Raw genomic sequence first — 16,008 nt, forward strand, 5'->3', positions numbered from 1 at the left:
GCTAATGTTGTTTTTCTTCTTCTTCTTCTCTCTGTTGTATTGTAAGCAGGGGACGGACCCATTAATTGCTCTGCTGATGGCTGTCATCATCCACACCCCTCTATGTCCGACACAGAGGGGTAGAGTGTGTGTGTGTTTTGTATGTGAGTGTGTGTGTGTGTGTGTGTGTGTGTGTGTGTGTGTGTGTGTGTGTGTGAGTCTCAGCGGGTGTCTGATGGGAGGGTGCTCAAGTGTGGAGGACTCATCATGGGTTATTAGGAGCATGCAGGGGGGCCATCAAGCGTGAGAGATGGAGAGATAGAGGTGGCAGAGAGAGGAAGATGGTTAAGAGCAAAGTAGTGCTGGTCTCTCATTGAGTTTCCTCTCCTCTCCCCACGCTCCTTAAAATGCTTTTTTGGCAGTTTTGGATCAACTTTTATTGCCATAAATAATATATTTCCAGGCACTGAACTTCATAATGTTGGAGGATTTCCATGAGACAGATTTTATATTTCAAAATTGGATCAGCAGAGGCCGAGATACTCAGACTTTAAGTCCAAAACGTGGGTTTAAGTTATTAAATTGCAGTCCTACACTTCCCATAATGCATCTTTTGTTAGACCGTCCTCACTTGGTAAACACCCGCAGTGTGTACTGCATCACGTGCTTTCTGTTTCTGTAGCTCTAAAGATGAGATAACTCTGCTGACTTCACTATGACACCATCAGGGTCATTCTCTGAGACAGCCATTTTCACTGGCTCAGCAGTGCCAGCCCTGACTAATGTCACAGGAGCGTTTGTGGTATGAATGAGTGCTGTCGTGTAGCATTTAGTGACACATACACAGCCCACGCGCCGGCCTTTCATTAGCCAATCTTAATTTCCTCCCGAGCGTCCTCACACACTGACATAAGGATAAAGATAAGAATCCAGACAGCCTCGTACACCATGATTAATTCATCTCATATTCTGCTTGCCTAGGATGAATGTGCAGTTAATATTTAATATTCCTGCGCTTTTTCAGATGATTGCAACATGATTATGAGAGGGACACATGGGTGGGTGTGCATGTTTGGGAGGTGAAAGAGGGGGCAAGACGGGAGAGAGGGAGGCAGCGAGTGGAATCACACGTTTGGCAAATTGCTTTGTTACTACAGTTTGTGCTTAACCAGTAACACTAATGTGACACTTGAGTAATTGGAATTGAAAACAAAATGAGACTGAAAGAGACAATTAAAGAGAGAGAAGAGGAGATGACGGGGGAGGACGAGGAGGAGCGAGGCAGCCGAGGCATTACCATATGTAGTTCAGTGTGCGGGGTGAAATGTGTGCTGACACAGTTTGTTGCTGTGCGTCTGAGCAGCACACGGATAAACACAGAGTGCACCTCTAGCTTTATTTTTTATGCTGTATGGAAAGGGAATTGCATTTTTTCCCCCCATTTATGAAACACAACAATGAGTAACTACATAGTGTTTGCAGTATATACATTAATCTCTCCCCTCTGGTAACAGGCAGCGTGAAAGAAAAGCATTTAATAATAACAGGGAGAGAGAGAGAGGAGAGAGGAGACACGGATCTCATATCACATGATAAAACAACCCTTGAAATGTTATTATTGTTCATAATTGGAGCCTTTAATAAGCCGGCTATGAGGTCATGGTGTATTAATGGTGTATATTACAATAATTCGCCAGATTCACAAAGCAATGGAGACTCTGGATAAGCTGTAATATTACACTAAAACACCCCTGACTCCCTCGCTGCCTTGCATGAAAATTATGTGGTAATTATACTTCTGCGAGGATACATGTAAACGTATGTGCAGATTTACGTGGCAGAAGCTGACTCTAACTCACTCAGAGTTGTTGCTTCGGGCCCCGGCGTTCTTTCTTTTCTGAGACAAGTTTGAAATAAAAAACTGAAACTGAGATGTACGTGTTTAAAACAGAAACCGAAACTTCTTCAGATGACACCAAATCCGTGTTCGCAGACGGAGAAGCAGTGCTCCTGTCCTGACGGTGTCATGTTGTAGTCGTATGTAAAGGTAATGTGAAGTATAAGAGTCGTGGGACTGATGGAAAAGTTAATTAGAGGCTCGGCCAGTCGTCCCCACCTTCTGACCCATTTCCACCCCTCCCATCATCCCCCTCTACAGCTCCCCTTATCTGTCATTCACAGTCCCAGCACTGCTAATGAGCTTATTCTGAGCCATACATTATGTCTGCAGCTGTACCTTTTTCTCCGTACAGTGCAGCACGGCTTCTTTTTTTTCCTCCCTCCACCAGAAAGCGAGAGATGGCTGTTGGCTCCCACCATGTCTCCAATTAGATGCCCTTCTATTCATCCTTCTGTCATTTCTCCCTCTTCTCTCCTGTCCTCTTGTTTCTCCCGTCTGCCGGTGTTGGAGGCAGGTTGTAAAACAGGCTGCCTTATCCAAATGGAGACGAGCCCTGCGGTCGCTGCAGTTTTGTTACTGAGGCAGAGTCACATTAGCCTCTTTAGTCTGGGTGCATGTGTGTGGTCCTGGTGTGTGTGTGTGTGTGTGCCTGTGTGTGCTTTGAGGCTGTGTGTGACATTAGCCTCGCAGTCACAGGTAATGATCTCATCTCCCCGCTGGTGACTAGAGGCATACAAAGAGAATTACACACACAGACACACACACACACACTCTCACACACACTGTGAGAGGCAAAGATGGGGAGCAGAGATTGGTATTGTAATGGTACTCTAATGGGCTACCTGACAAGTGCTTTTTCTTAATGCTATGCCTCTCCCTCTCCCTGCTTCTCCCTCCCTCCCTCCTCCAGGTGCATTTTCCATCTTTGATGAGCAGTGATATGGACACCAGATGTGTTGACGTCCAGGTATGTATTCAGTTCTCATAAACACTGTTTGTGTGCATCAAACACTCCACTTCTTTTAAATAATACCACCCTGTCATCACATCATAACCTGTTATTTGTTCTGCCGGCTCTACCTTTAGTTCAGCTGCTTTTAAACCGAATCTACGGCTTTGTCCGAAATCGCTCCCTGTTTATACGACACAGCGCTCTATATTTACCCTCCACCATTTTATTTAGAGTGTCAGGATGTGAATTTTATGCACTCTGTAGTGCCTGCAAATGTGCGTTTATACATGCAGACATTATGTTTGTGTGACTCTACACCTGTCAGTGATGACGATGATTCATAAGTATCATAAATCTCAATTTACGGCTCACTATAGAGTAAAGCAGTGCCATTCAGATACAAAAAAAGAAAAGAAATGTAGACTTTTTTTAGCATTTAACATCATAAAGTGTCGAAACAGAAAAACAGACTTATGGTTTCTCTGAACCATCACAAGAACTCACACTCTATCTGCCACACATGCACACACACAGCAACAACAACGTTGTTATATTACCTTTTCTTCTTTGCCGAGATCCAGGAAACACGAAGGGAAGCTCCTGTGTGATTTCTCTGCAAAGTATGTCCAGAAAGTTTGATGCTTCTCAACGTGATGCCTATGAATATTATATTTTTAACTACTGCAGCGGACTCGTTGCAAATTAAACACACTGGCTTGGTGTTTAAAGAGAGTTTTCATTGTTGGTTTTACGTTTCAGGGTTGATGGAGAGTTTTTAGTGGAGCACTTTCCTACTTGTGACTGTCGACAGCTAAATATTTGAAAAAGCTGCTGAGGTGGTCGTAAATCATGTCAGAAAACGCTGATTTGTTAAATCAGCCGGTGTGTCACATCTATACACATCCTGCCTGAATGCTACATGTGCAACTCAACAAAGAAGGGACTGAAGCGATATGGCTCCTTCGTTACTACTTACAAACTGTATTTCCTTTACTTATTTTGTCATATATCAGATTTATGTATGCTCGGCCACTGCTCGGAGGTTTCTTCCACGGGCCGCGAATGGAATGGGCTGGGAGTAAAGCAAGCAAGTGCCTTTCTATAGGGAGTAGTGAGGCAGGAGCTGGACACTGCTTAAATCACACAACAACAAGAGAGGAGCGCTGCAAACTCTGCTCCTGTTGTATCAGCCACAGTTTTTTAAAAATCAGTACTGCATTGTCAGATTGAACCAAATCTTCAACATTTTCATCTCGGAGGCAGCAACACGATGACAAATTCTTCCCTGAATCCTGCAGATCTTATGGAACTTTAATTCAATACACCAAACCTGCTATTAGATTCAACAATCCTGATGAATCCTGCAGCCCATCCACCTGCTATCAGATCAGTTTTTTCTAGCACCGAGCAGCCTCTCCACCCCACAGACCCACTATGATTCTCTCATGCTCCTTGTTCTCTGTTTTTCTATTTATACCCACTGAGATGAGCAATGAGCCCCAGGCAGCCCTCACTCACCAACACACACACACACACACACGCTGTGAGGTAAGGCTGAGGTGGAGGTTACAGGGTTTCATCAACAGTGTGCCTGACCGTACGAACTAATGTAATGCAGTTAGCTGTGTTGTCAGGCCTCAGAAAGCACACAGAGGACTGGAGTTCCCGCTGTGTCCTTGCTTTCAGCCACGTGTTTGGACATTCTGCTGCGCAGCCTTAAAGGGAAAATCCACTCAAGGAAACAAACAAACATCTTTTGCTCATTCCGGGTGTGTAAATATGAAAATGTGATGAACAAGAGAGTCAAGGCTGTCTTGGCAGAATCATCAAGAGACACACCCTGAAGCGACGCTGTGGCAGTAATTGGGGTGATTTTACGAGGCGGTGAGCTTTTCAGTTGGTAGTTGTTATCAAAGCCACGATATCAGGCATTTTTTGGAATGCAAGAGCTAAAATAAGTTTTGTATGAATCCATAAAGTCACGACTTTTTCCCCTGAATCATGCTGAAGAAGCAGCACGAGAGAGAGAGAGAGAGAGAGAGAGAGTACCATTATCTGTTTTTAAGCTCCAGCAATCAAAAATCATTTCTCAGTGAGCTTGCTTGTTTTTTGTGACCTCCACTAAAAGGTGAGTTTATCATATTAAGCACACGCCTGCACTCGTGCACATACTCAAACATACAAGCTGGCACACACAGTGGGAGAGGGAGAGAGCCGGAGTACTACTGTGTAACTGAACCAGTTAAAAATGAATGAAGACAACATCCACGAGAAACAGCCCATCATGCATTATTAACAATATTGAGAACACTCTTAAACTATGTCAGCTTGACTTGTTCCACCTCCTCCTGCCCTCTCCTCCCAGTACTACCATCAACCCCCTCTCCTCTCCCCCCGTCTTGTAGAGTGAATCACAGAGTTTACCAGAGGTTGAGCAGGGTCATGTTATAACTCCTCCGTCCAGTGGAGCACAGGGTAGTCAGGAGGAACATAGAGTACAGCAGATCCTCAACGCGCCAATTCACACTGATGTATGATTCACGTGTTTGATTTGTATACACGATGCATTTCTACGTAGATGAGTGTACCTGTATGGATGTGTCTCTGAGAGCTTGAGGACTGGTCTGAACACTGAGTTTGAACAGGTGCTTCAGTCAAACTCAACAAAGAGTTTAATTCGTTAGTAAGGTTGTTAGCACGAACATCACCTGTTGTGTTGTGCGGCTCACTCTGAGACACTTTTTTTTGTTTTTCATTTGTCATAACCCAAAATATTGGTATTTTACAACCTGGGATTTAAGACTCAATAGTCAACTAGATTAGGTTGTCACTGTCAAGACAATAAAATGCAGTTTAGCATCTAACAAGAAGTGCAAAAGGCCGTAAAGTGCAGAGTTATGTACATATAAACAGGGTCTTATAAGATATATACAGTATTATAGTATTACAGATATATATACATATATAGTTATAGTATGGACAGAGTAAAATAAATACACTAAGATATTACAACAATTGTGGTATAAATGTAATTAATTTAATTATACAATTGTACAGTGTGGGTCATTGAGGCTATATATTTACAGTATGAACAGCATAACAGTGATAGTGCTGCTGTGAATACAAGAGATTACATTCAGTTAACATTATACACAGAATAAACGGCTAGATATGAATACACTATATAGACAGCAGTATCTATGAAATCATATTGTGCGATGGATCATGCATTAATGGAGGATGATAAATGTCTCTGTTTGCAGAGGTCCATTTAATCCATGGCTGGTGCATGATTTATATTCTTGTACAATAAGTTAATACCTAGCTTTAGTCATATTACAGGTCCCTCAATCCATTCTTGAGCCCTGTGATGTGCTTGACATGATATCCGACACCATTATTATTAATAAAAAAAATGCAAGAACAGGGAATGGAGAAAAATACGAGAAATCTACATCATCTTTCTCTGAGGTGGGGATGATGATCTGGTCAATGGGAGAAGGATTTTCCAAGCTTCGTCATGGGAACAATTTTTCATGCCCAGGCAACACTATTATCTAGAGTACAGCGGCTATTGAATCAGCTGGGAGAAATGTATCTTAATTGATCTCATAGTATCGAGTGTACAGCCCTCCTCAGTGACAAGAGATACTGCCTGTGATTGTGTTATTAAAGACAACACAGGACGATTGTTCTCCACGAGGATCAACTTGTCATTCTTAGATTTAGAAATGCCCCGCAGTCGATAAGTGTCCATCCAGCTGTGCTACATCTATTACACTTTGTCGCATCTTACTTCAATCGATACACGAACATCTCCGCCAGATCCAAGTGTAAAAATGTTTTCTCGTGACATATTTCATGTTTATTTTTGAATTCCTGGTGTTTCCACTCAGGTGTTTTACTGGGGATATTTGAAAACTGACTAAAGTTCTGCTGGATAAAAATGCAGTTCTTGGAAATTGCTGAATCCGCATCAACTCCTTGGGGTCACTGAGCCTGTACTCTGACCACTGTGCAGAAAGCGAGAAGGGAAAGTATAGATTATAAGAAGTTTCTTATTCAGAGATTTCTAGATGTATTAAAAAAAAGTGTTAGACACAGTCAAAAAACATCCACACATGCTTATGTTACATGTGGAATATGTACATGTAGACAGTAAACTGCCAGAAGAACTTACAAATAATCTTTTGACATGCAAATTTTTAATGATTTTATGTAATACGTACTTAGACAAACACTTCTCATTAGGTCACATTAAATGTTAAATTATTGAGTCATTACCACAGTAATGACTTCTCCTCTACCTCACTGCGAGCTTGTTTTCCTCTTCCTCTCGTGTAACCGCTGCAGCAAACGTACAAAATGAATAAATAAACAGATAAATACAGCAAAGCTACAAAACTGTCACCGGCAAACAAAGACGAGAGGAAAATTGGAGATTCATCGACGGCTTCTTTCTTGACAGAGGATGTCAGTGAAAAAAAAAAAGTTGCTAATGTTGCTGCTCACTGCTTTCCTGTCACCTCCAGTAAGTCATTTCTGCTGCTAATAAACTCCTTTAATTACTTATCAGACACAAATTATATTCCTATTATGATTCATGTACATATTTACAAAATACTAGAATTGCTTTAGAAAATGAGTTTAACTAACAAACAATTGTCTTTTCTTTGCCACACCACGATTTGCTATAGGCGCCACTCACAGGAAGCTCTGTGGCTGCAGATACGCCATCATATTTCTATTAAAACCATCACAAAAGTAATCCTTGACTGGGAAAACAATGCTGCGCTGGCATGTGGGGCAGGGCGTCAGGGCTGACACAATGAGTGCAATGAGTTTAGACTGCGATGCTCGCACAGAGGTGGGTTCAGATACCGTACCCTTCTGTACTAAGGGGAAACAGTGATGTGCGTGTGTGCGTGTTCCCTTGTCTGCATATGCATGGAACGTGTTAATGAAATATGATGAAATATGATGGATCCTCCCAGAGGCAAAAGCCCTCACGGTTACACATCCTGATGAAAGCATAAACATGTGTGACATTTTAACAGATCTTCATATCTAACCCTCTGCGGGTTAACACAACACACACACACACATGCAGACACACACTCCCCCTCTGATACACACAAGTCAACCTGTCACCTAGATTTAAGTTGTGATCATGCTCAGGAGTCTCTCCCTTTCTGTTTCCTGTCTCTTTTTCACTTTATTTACATGGGAGAATGTAATAATAGTAGTGTCAAAACTCAACTCAAAACTCCTGCATGTGTGTGTGTGTGTACACAAACAGAGCTCTAAGATATATATTCCCTCTCATAGACCATCTCACCTCATCTCCACATGCTCTTTGACTCTCTTCACATCTGTCAGGCACTTGATATCTGATGCATCTGAGTTATTGAAGAGTGGCATGCTTTGATAGTTACGGCTATGCTGTGATATTTCCTCTTTGCAGGGGGGTCTATCTTCATAGCTCCGCTCCATCTGCCTCTGGCTTCCCTCTTTCTCTCTCATTCATTCACTTTGCGATACAGCCGCACTCGACCCCCTGGTGTTCGTAGCTAAATAGGCAGTGTAGTGGAGATAGTGGGTGAGACAGGTCACCGTGTACTTGTTTGTGCATTTGGGTCAAAGCTAATCTCATTCCAGTCTAGATGTGTCTCTCAAATTCACCTCCAGACGTATTGACGCCTTTTCAGAGGAGACTGTGTGATTTACAAGCGTCAACCAATGACTGATTATGATGTCATGTGACCACAGTAAGCTATATTTGAAAATAGTAGTGGCATTGAAGATCTGCAATGACATACACACCATTTATAAATTGAAATGAAGATAAATTCATCTTTTATTTGAATCCAATTTGTATTTTATTCAATGGCCTTCACCCTGATACGTCGTGGTCTTTGAACATATTTAACATAATTGAAACATATGGTCAAAATAAAAAGATGATGCATATTTATATTTGCTCGATATGCCTCGATTAGATGTAAGCAATGCCCAGAACCTCAACGTTTGAATTATACCCGGGTGCTTCAGATCTCCATCCCATCCAGTCTCACTGTCTTCTCTGTTGAGCCGCCAGTTTGAGCTCGGAGTTGGCAGCATTTGACCGATCCACATGAACATGCTTTTACCATAAATCTGACGTTTGTGCAGTTAAAAGCTCGGTTCTAAATTGTAATCATGTTTACTGTATGTCCAGTGATGAACTGACTGTCGGAGACCATCCTGCTGTTCTGTAGCTCAGCAGAACCAAACTGCGTTCAGGCAATTAGAGAGCTGCCTTTGTTGCCTTTAACGAGTTTGACCCGTTTTGCTGATAATACACATACACACATACACGTTTCTATTCTGTCTGCTTTTGTCTCCCTGTCTGTCCCTGGCTTTTCTTTTCTTTCATTCTCTCTCTGTCCTTTTTTATGTGTGTATTAGAGGAATCCTGTAAAAGAAAAAAAGCCGACCTTCATGTTTCTCACTGGAGATCATATTCATCTGGACGCTCCCATGAATTACTCTAAAGAACCAGAATTGTGTGTTTGTGTGCGATTACATCTACCCAGGTGTGTTTCTACAGTGTGTGTGACATAGGAGTGAGCTAGCTGCCGGCTTGTCCACACGAGCATCCAGGAGTTATCTGTTCAGCCAAGCTGAGACAGACAGACAGAGAGAGACTGTGTGAGAGAGAGAGAGAGAGAGAGCAGGAAGGTGAGGGAGGGAGGCAGATACTGAGGGAGGGAGATATGGCAAAAAGGGCAGAGATACTGAAGTGTGGGAGGAAGATGGACAGGAGGGCTCCACACAGATAGACAAGGTAAACTACAGGTATACTTAGGTAGGATTACAGAGAAAGAAAGAAAAGCTGAGGAGTAGATTTACATAGAGATTATATGGATATGTCTCTAACTACTTAACTAGGAAATCTAACCAACGATGATGGAAGCGTTGGTGGCAGCATATTGCTTAGGGTAGAGGTGAGATGACAGAACAATCCACAAAGGCCCATCAGCTTTTTGTCTAACTGACTCATTTAAATGACTGCAGAGCACCGACCGCAGTGTTTGTGCTGTTATGCATGCTGGTAACAGAGCTTTAAATGCAGCTGAGGGGGCAGCAGTAGCTCCGTCTGTAGGGACTTGGCTTGGGAACCGGAGCCGGTGTCAAGTGCAGCATGGACCAAAGTGTGCAGGGTGGGCTGGCAGCTGGAGAGGTGCCAGTTCACCTCCTGGGATCTGCTGAGGTGCCCTTGAGCAAGGTACTGAACCCCTAACAGCTCCCAGGGTGCCCACCTCTCCACATTTACATGTCCATGAGCCCTTTGTGTGTATGTGGTTTGTATTTATGTCAAAAACTACACCACCCTATTGTACCTGGACGAGAAAGGTACCTTTGTGAGACTGCTGTTCATTGACTACAGTTCAGCATTTGCCTGCATAGTTTCCTCCAGGCAGGTCATAAAGCTGAAGGACATGGGATTAAACACCTCACTGTGCATATGTGTCCTCAGCGTCATGACAGGCAGATCCCAGGTGGTGAGGGTGGGCGGACACACCTCATCCACCCTCATCCTTAACATCAGTGCACTCCAGGGTTACATTTCGAGTCCCCTGACACCTTATTTAAGTTTTCTGGTGACAAAGCTGTGGTTGTCACAGATAATAATGAAAAATCTGACAATGGAAAGACAACAGCCTCCTCCTGAACATCAGCAAGACTAAGAAGATGATAATGGACTTTGGCAAGAAGCAGAGGAGAGGAATTACACCACACTTAATATCTGTGGGTCCTCTGTGGAGAGAGTACCTTGGTGTCTACATCACTGAGGGCTTCACCTGGACTTCGTCTCAGATACTTGAGTAAGTTCTGGGTATCCCCTCAAACACTGAGGAGTTTCTACTCAGAACATCTCTGCCTGGTGTAGAAACAGCATCAAACAGGAGCACAAGACCCTTCAGTGTACAATAGGTTGTACTATACCCAGCCTAAAGGATATAAGATTCTGCAAGAATACGGCTAGGAGAATCATTAAGGATAAGAATAGATGGTTCACTTGTAGTTCTCAGAAGACCTTGGTGAATCACGCAGCCGTATTTACGCTTGATCATAGAGAATAGGGCTGAGTAGTACAAGTGAGTCATTGAATAGACGTCAGACCAATAGTGAATGTTCCTTCCTGGCGGGGATTCATCCTTACCAGACTTCATTCTTTACCCATCTAGATATGAGAGACCACATAGGCGCACTCTCTGCATACCTTACCTAGCCTTAGTCATGTTGTGTGTCACTTCAGATCACACTGTGCCTTTCGCAGTCTGCCTTAAACAAAATAAAGTTAATCTTGACCTTGGGTTGCTTTGCAAAGAGGGGCAGTGAAGCTTGAGTTCACCGTTATCAGCCCAGCTGCTCTGTGTAGTCACTCAAAAAGACAGGGAGCAGACAGAGTTATTGCTTTGAAAGAGGTACAGGCTGTAACTTCTGGCCTCCTATAGTTGTGCCAATGACCCCAGAGTGGCGAGGGAAAGTCTTTCACATTAACCCCACGACAACAGCTTTTTCTGTTTCTGTTCAAATCAGGAAGGAGGTGCTGGATGCACCACGCCAGCACTGAGAGGCTCAGGTGAGCTTCTACCCTCAGGCCGCTAGGATCCGAAATGAGGACACTGCCTCCGACTGCAGCTCCAAATAAATACATTTCACTGTGATTGTACCCGACTATTAAACCTGAATTGTCAGGTACTACTCCACCCTCGTGTCTCTACTTTGAAACCCGGGCCTACATCCTTGTTTGAATGTGGCAGAAGAGGTTTAGCTGTAAGACAGCTGAGTGTCTTCCAGTCTTTGCAGAGATCAGAGGAATTGTCCACACTAAGGATCCTAAACCTCTAAAGGCTGCAGCACTCTTCTGTAGGTGAGGATGATCTTCGGTGAGAAAGTGGAGGAGAATGGGAAAGGAGGAAGTACAGGGGTAGAAATGTGAAAGGAGGTCTGGATTAGAGGGGGGCGGGCTGCACAAGGTTGAGGATTAAGGAAGGATGGAGGAAAGGCATGAAACGGCAAAGTTATGTAGTTCAGTGAAGTCAGCATAGTTGCATCGCCATCCGGCAATCGATTTTTCTTTTGTTGGTCTTGGCTGATTAATTAAAGTATTAGTATTTAGGCTTACTTTATAACATTTATCTTCCAAAGACTGCTCCCATTCTCAGTAAGAAGGTTAGACACCATGCTGAGTTTGCCAAGTCCATGACTCATTGAAACACACACACACACACACACACACACACACACTAACACACAAGATTTAGGCTGCACGACTAAACCGCGGGTGGTTTACCAATCAATAGTCTTTGTTGAATGACTGGGTGAAGGCTGCAGCATTGACGGCTGCTTGCGTGCGCACAGTCATGATTCATGAGTGTGTGTTTTGTGACGACAGTGAACTTTGGGACAGCACAGTCACCCTTTAACAGCCTCTAAACTCCATCTAACACTGATGAAGCTTCTTCCACAACTTTTTTTTATTTTAATTTTGCACACCGGAATTCACCCATCAGCCCCTCGGTCCTCTCTCTTTTCATCTTTTCTGGCTCATTATAATTTCATTAATATACATTTTCTAAATCCACCATCACCCAGTGCTTTTTTTCCCCTTCTTCTCCTCCTCCTCCTCCTCCTCCCCCTCTTCCTCCTCCTCCTCCTCCTCACCCCCCCACTCCTTGAAAGCTGAAGAAATCAGGACAGTTCAGCAGTGGAGGGGTTAAATCCAACCAGGCCTCGTGATTGGCTGCCGGCCGGCGGTCTGAACCAGCCTACAGAAAGAGGTAACCAGGCAACCTCAGAAAGGGAGAGAGAGGGAGAGGAAAGAAGAGGGGGCAGAGGAGCGAGGAGAGGAGAGAGAGAGAGAGAGAGAGAAAACGCGCTGAAACAAGCCTGGCATAGTTTTGTGGGGATTGTGGAAAAAGATGTAACGGAGCTTGCGAGCGCTCTCCCCGGGATGGAAAACTGGATTACTCTCCCTGCTGAAACACACTGTGGATGTCTGAGTAAACCAGGAGGAGATACACGGGAATGAATGGATTCTAAAGCCTTTTCACAAAATGGGAACTAACTGTGCTCATTTTCGCTGTAGTGCAAAGGTAAGTGCGGCAGCGCAAAAACAGCCCGAACGGATGCGGCACAAGTGGCGGATGACGCGCGCAGGCTCCTCAAAGTGTGCTGCACTTTTTTTTTTTTTTTTTTTTACATCGGTGTGTGATAGTTGGTGCTTTCGGACCATGGAGGAGCCTGTGGATTCACTCTGCTCCTATCTCTGCAATGCAATTATCCAATGGTGCTGCTGGTGCATCGGGATTTTAGTGTGCGCGCATGTGTGTGTGTGTGTATGTGTTGGGCCAGTGTGGGCGAGTGACCCCCTCCTTGAAACATAGTGGTCAGGGGTTGTGTGTGTGTTTGTGTGGAGATGTTAGGCGGGAGGAAAGACAGCGCTTTGCTGCATTTGGTGTCTGTCTCCCCGGCGTGCGTTTCCAAGGGCGCCCCTTCCATCTGAGGTTTAGCTCCAGATGACTGTTCAAAAGTGACAAAACCGTCGTTTTATTGAAGTTTTTGTGTCTTTATGCATGAGAATATCTTTGCTGCTCAACGTGCATTTGCTGCCCATTGTATGGTGGATGCTCCTCTGCCCTGATGACACATCTTAGGGTCTAAGTTAGCCTGTCTGTGCTGATAGATGGTGACTAGACTAGATTTAGAGTAACCTCATTATACTTGATGGTATTTTTTGTATTTATCTTACTTAGATGAGTCTTACATGTTCAGTAGTGTGATTTTGTGACCTGCCCTTATCCTAATGCTTTTATTTGAGCTTACTTTGCAAAGTGAATGGCCACACACCCCATAATTAATGTATTCCATGCCCCTTTATGCAGAGGGCAAACTAATGTCCCAGATGTGTGTGGGTTTTGTCCACTTTGGAGGGTCGGCTCACAGAGGGGAGTGAAGTGAAATGAAGTGAGACGCATGTACAGTGGAGGTTACACGGTTGTTGGAGTGTTGGTGTGAAAATGCAGTCAATGGTGTGTGTGGGCTATAGACGGTTCTCAGTCACTGGGTTTGGGTTGATGGAGAAAGAGGAAAAGAGACAGAGAGAGAGAGAGAGTGACGGAGGGAAGGAGAGTTGAATGGACAACCCGGTCAGTTTGCTTTGGGGGGCCCAGGCTCCGCTGCAGCTAAAAGCCGCATTAATCATGAAGCTGTGGTGCTCTGCAGACCCTCACTCTCTCCTCCTCTCTCCTCCTCTCTCTCTCTCTCTCTTTCTGTCTTGCACACAGCCTGCATCAGCTTTATATGTGTAGCTGGTGTGTGTCTGTCTGTGTGAATAGGTCGTGTGTTGTCTACGTGTGAAAAATGGGACTTCATTTGCAATAAAATCAACACTCTGTGAGTATTTGTGGTATTGGTTTTGTTACAGATGTAGTATCTGTATGCTACAAGCATAAGGTCCAACCCAACCACCTGCTTGTGTGTGTGTGTGTGTGTGTGTGTGCGTGTGCAATAACTCTTCTTTAATTTTGCAGTATTGTCAGTTTACTTGAGTATTTCCAATCTGTGATACACTATAGTATAGTATATCAATTACTATAGATAATACTGTATATATACTGCATGTCAGGTGGAATTGCAGTACTTGTTGTGTACTGTACCTGTAGTTACTCTGCAGATTCAGGTTTTACATGTAAAATATGCATCAACATCATGATGCACCTCCACAGGTTTAACTACTACTAAAAAAAAGTACTTTAAAATACTTCTTATATAGTAGATGATCCCACAGTCCCTCATAATAAGTACTTTTGGTGAGTATTGTGAGTACATTTTACACTGTAAATGTAGACATTTGAATGCAGGACATTTTATTTTTAATTAATTAAATTATTGTTGTGGTGCTTCATCTTTAGCCAAGGTTAAGGTTTTGGAGACTTTTTCCAGCACTGCCAAACAGGCCTCTTACTTCTGCCTGTATGGGCCCAGCAGGCGACTCCTGGGCGTCATAGAAACGCAGAGTATTGTGTGGAAACTGAAAGAAAAGACTGTTGAAGGGTCTCTTTCTCGACTCCCTCTTTCAGTCCTCATCTCCGTCTGTTCTGTTCTTTTTTTCTTTTTTTTTCACTTTGCACAACTCAGCCTGCCTCTTGCAATTTATGTTTTTCCCATGCAGCATAGTAGGTTTTGTGTTTGTATAACAGTAGACAATGGTGTTTGAATAAATGTTAAATCTTAGGCAGAAAAGAGTTCTTTGAGGCTGTGTAGTCTTGCTATCAAGAAATCACTGGAACTCAGAGCTCACTGCTCTGGTTTCTCAAGCTTTTAATAGCTTTTTTTTTTTTTTTCAAAAGTGAGCTTGTAACTCTGAAGTTGTGTCTCAGTCGGAGACACGGTGTACCTCTGATATTTAGAAAAGCATTCTTTTTTTTTCAGGAAACAGAAACCCAAATGACACCGTGTAAATGTCAGCATAAAAATGACAAGCTGTGAAAAACAATGCACCCAAAGTTCATGGCATTGCTTTCACTGTGTTCTGTGTAAAACTTTGAATCGCAGCACTTAAAATGTAAGAGTGGCCGTTGAGCATATTGAAGTTTAGTGGCCTTTTGGACACCAGAGCTGACCTCATCCAGGTCCACTGCGAGGTCCAAATGTATTTCCACTGGACCCAGCAGTACCAAAGAACATATTAAAGTCAGTAACATAGAAAAGTTCAAATAAAACGTCTGCTCCTCTAACCTGTTTTCACCATGGAGTTGCACAGTAATCATTCACATTGTTTCTCACTTTGGAGAGGCACCCCAGTGACACTTGTTGCTATGGATACAATTCAACATTACAATAAATTGACAGCCTATTCAAGTTACCTGCTCGACTCCACACCAGCTGTGACTCGGTGACATTTCTTTAAATCAACTGAGGTGAAAACAATGAGCAGGCAGCTGCAGCAGAATTAAGCTCGTGAAAAGAAGATAACGAACATTCACCGAGTTCCCCGTCCTTTGTTACCTCACACTCTGATTCAGATTTCAGACTCGGGTTTACTTGGGTCCATTTTGTGCTGGTTTGTTTATTAATGGACAGTTCCATACAGTAGATAAACGAGTTGCACTTTTTAGGTCATGTA

The 16,008-nt window shown here is 43.4% G+C and overlaps 1 protein-coding gene across 9 annotated transcripts in view; it reads left to right on the plus strand.

The window, feature by feature from the left end:
- dab1a (DAB adaptor protein 1a) overlaps positions 1 to 16,008 on the plus strand; it is a 180,018-nt gene that overhangs the window by 94,909 nt on the left and 69,101 nt on the right. For 4 of the 9 annotated variants that reach the window (XM_027290384.1, XM_027290390.1, XM_027290391.1 and 1 more), the window contains exon 1: positions 12,674 to 12,976. The gene's annotated coding sequence lies outside the window, so the exon portion shown is untranslated. Of the gene's footprint in view, positions 1 to 2,789; positions 2,847 to 12,673; positions 12,977 to 16,008 lie in introns of those variants that run through there. The other 5 variants (XM_027290393.1, XM_027290394.1, XM_027290395.1 and 2 more) reach the window with 2 other exon arrangements.

This window comes from Larimichthys crocea, chromosome XVII, assembly GCF_000972845.2.
Source record: "Larimichthys crocea isolate SSNF chromosome XVII, L_crocea_2.0, whole genome shotgun sequence".
Taxonomy (NCBI): Eukaryota; Metazoa; Chordata; class Actinopteri; family Sciaenidae; genus Larimichthys; species Larimichthys crocea.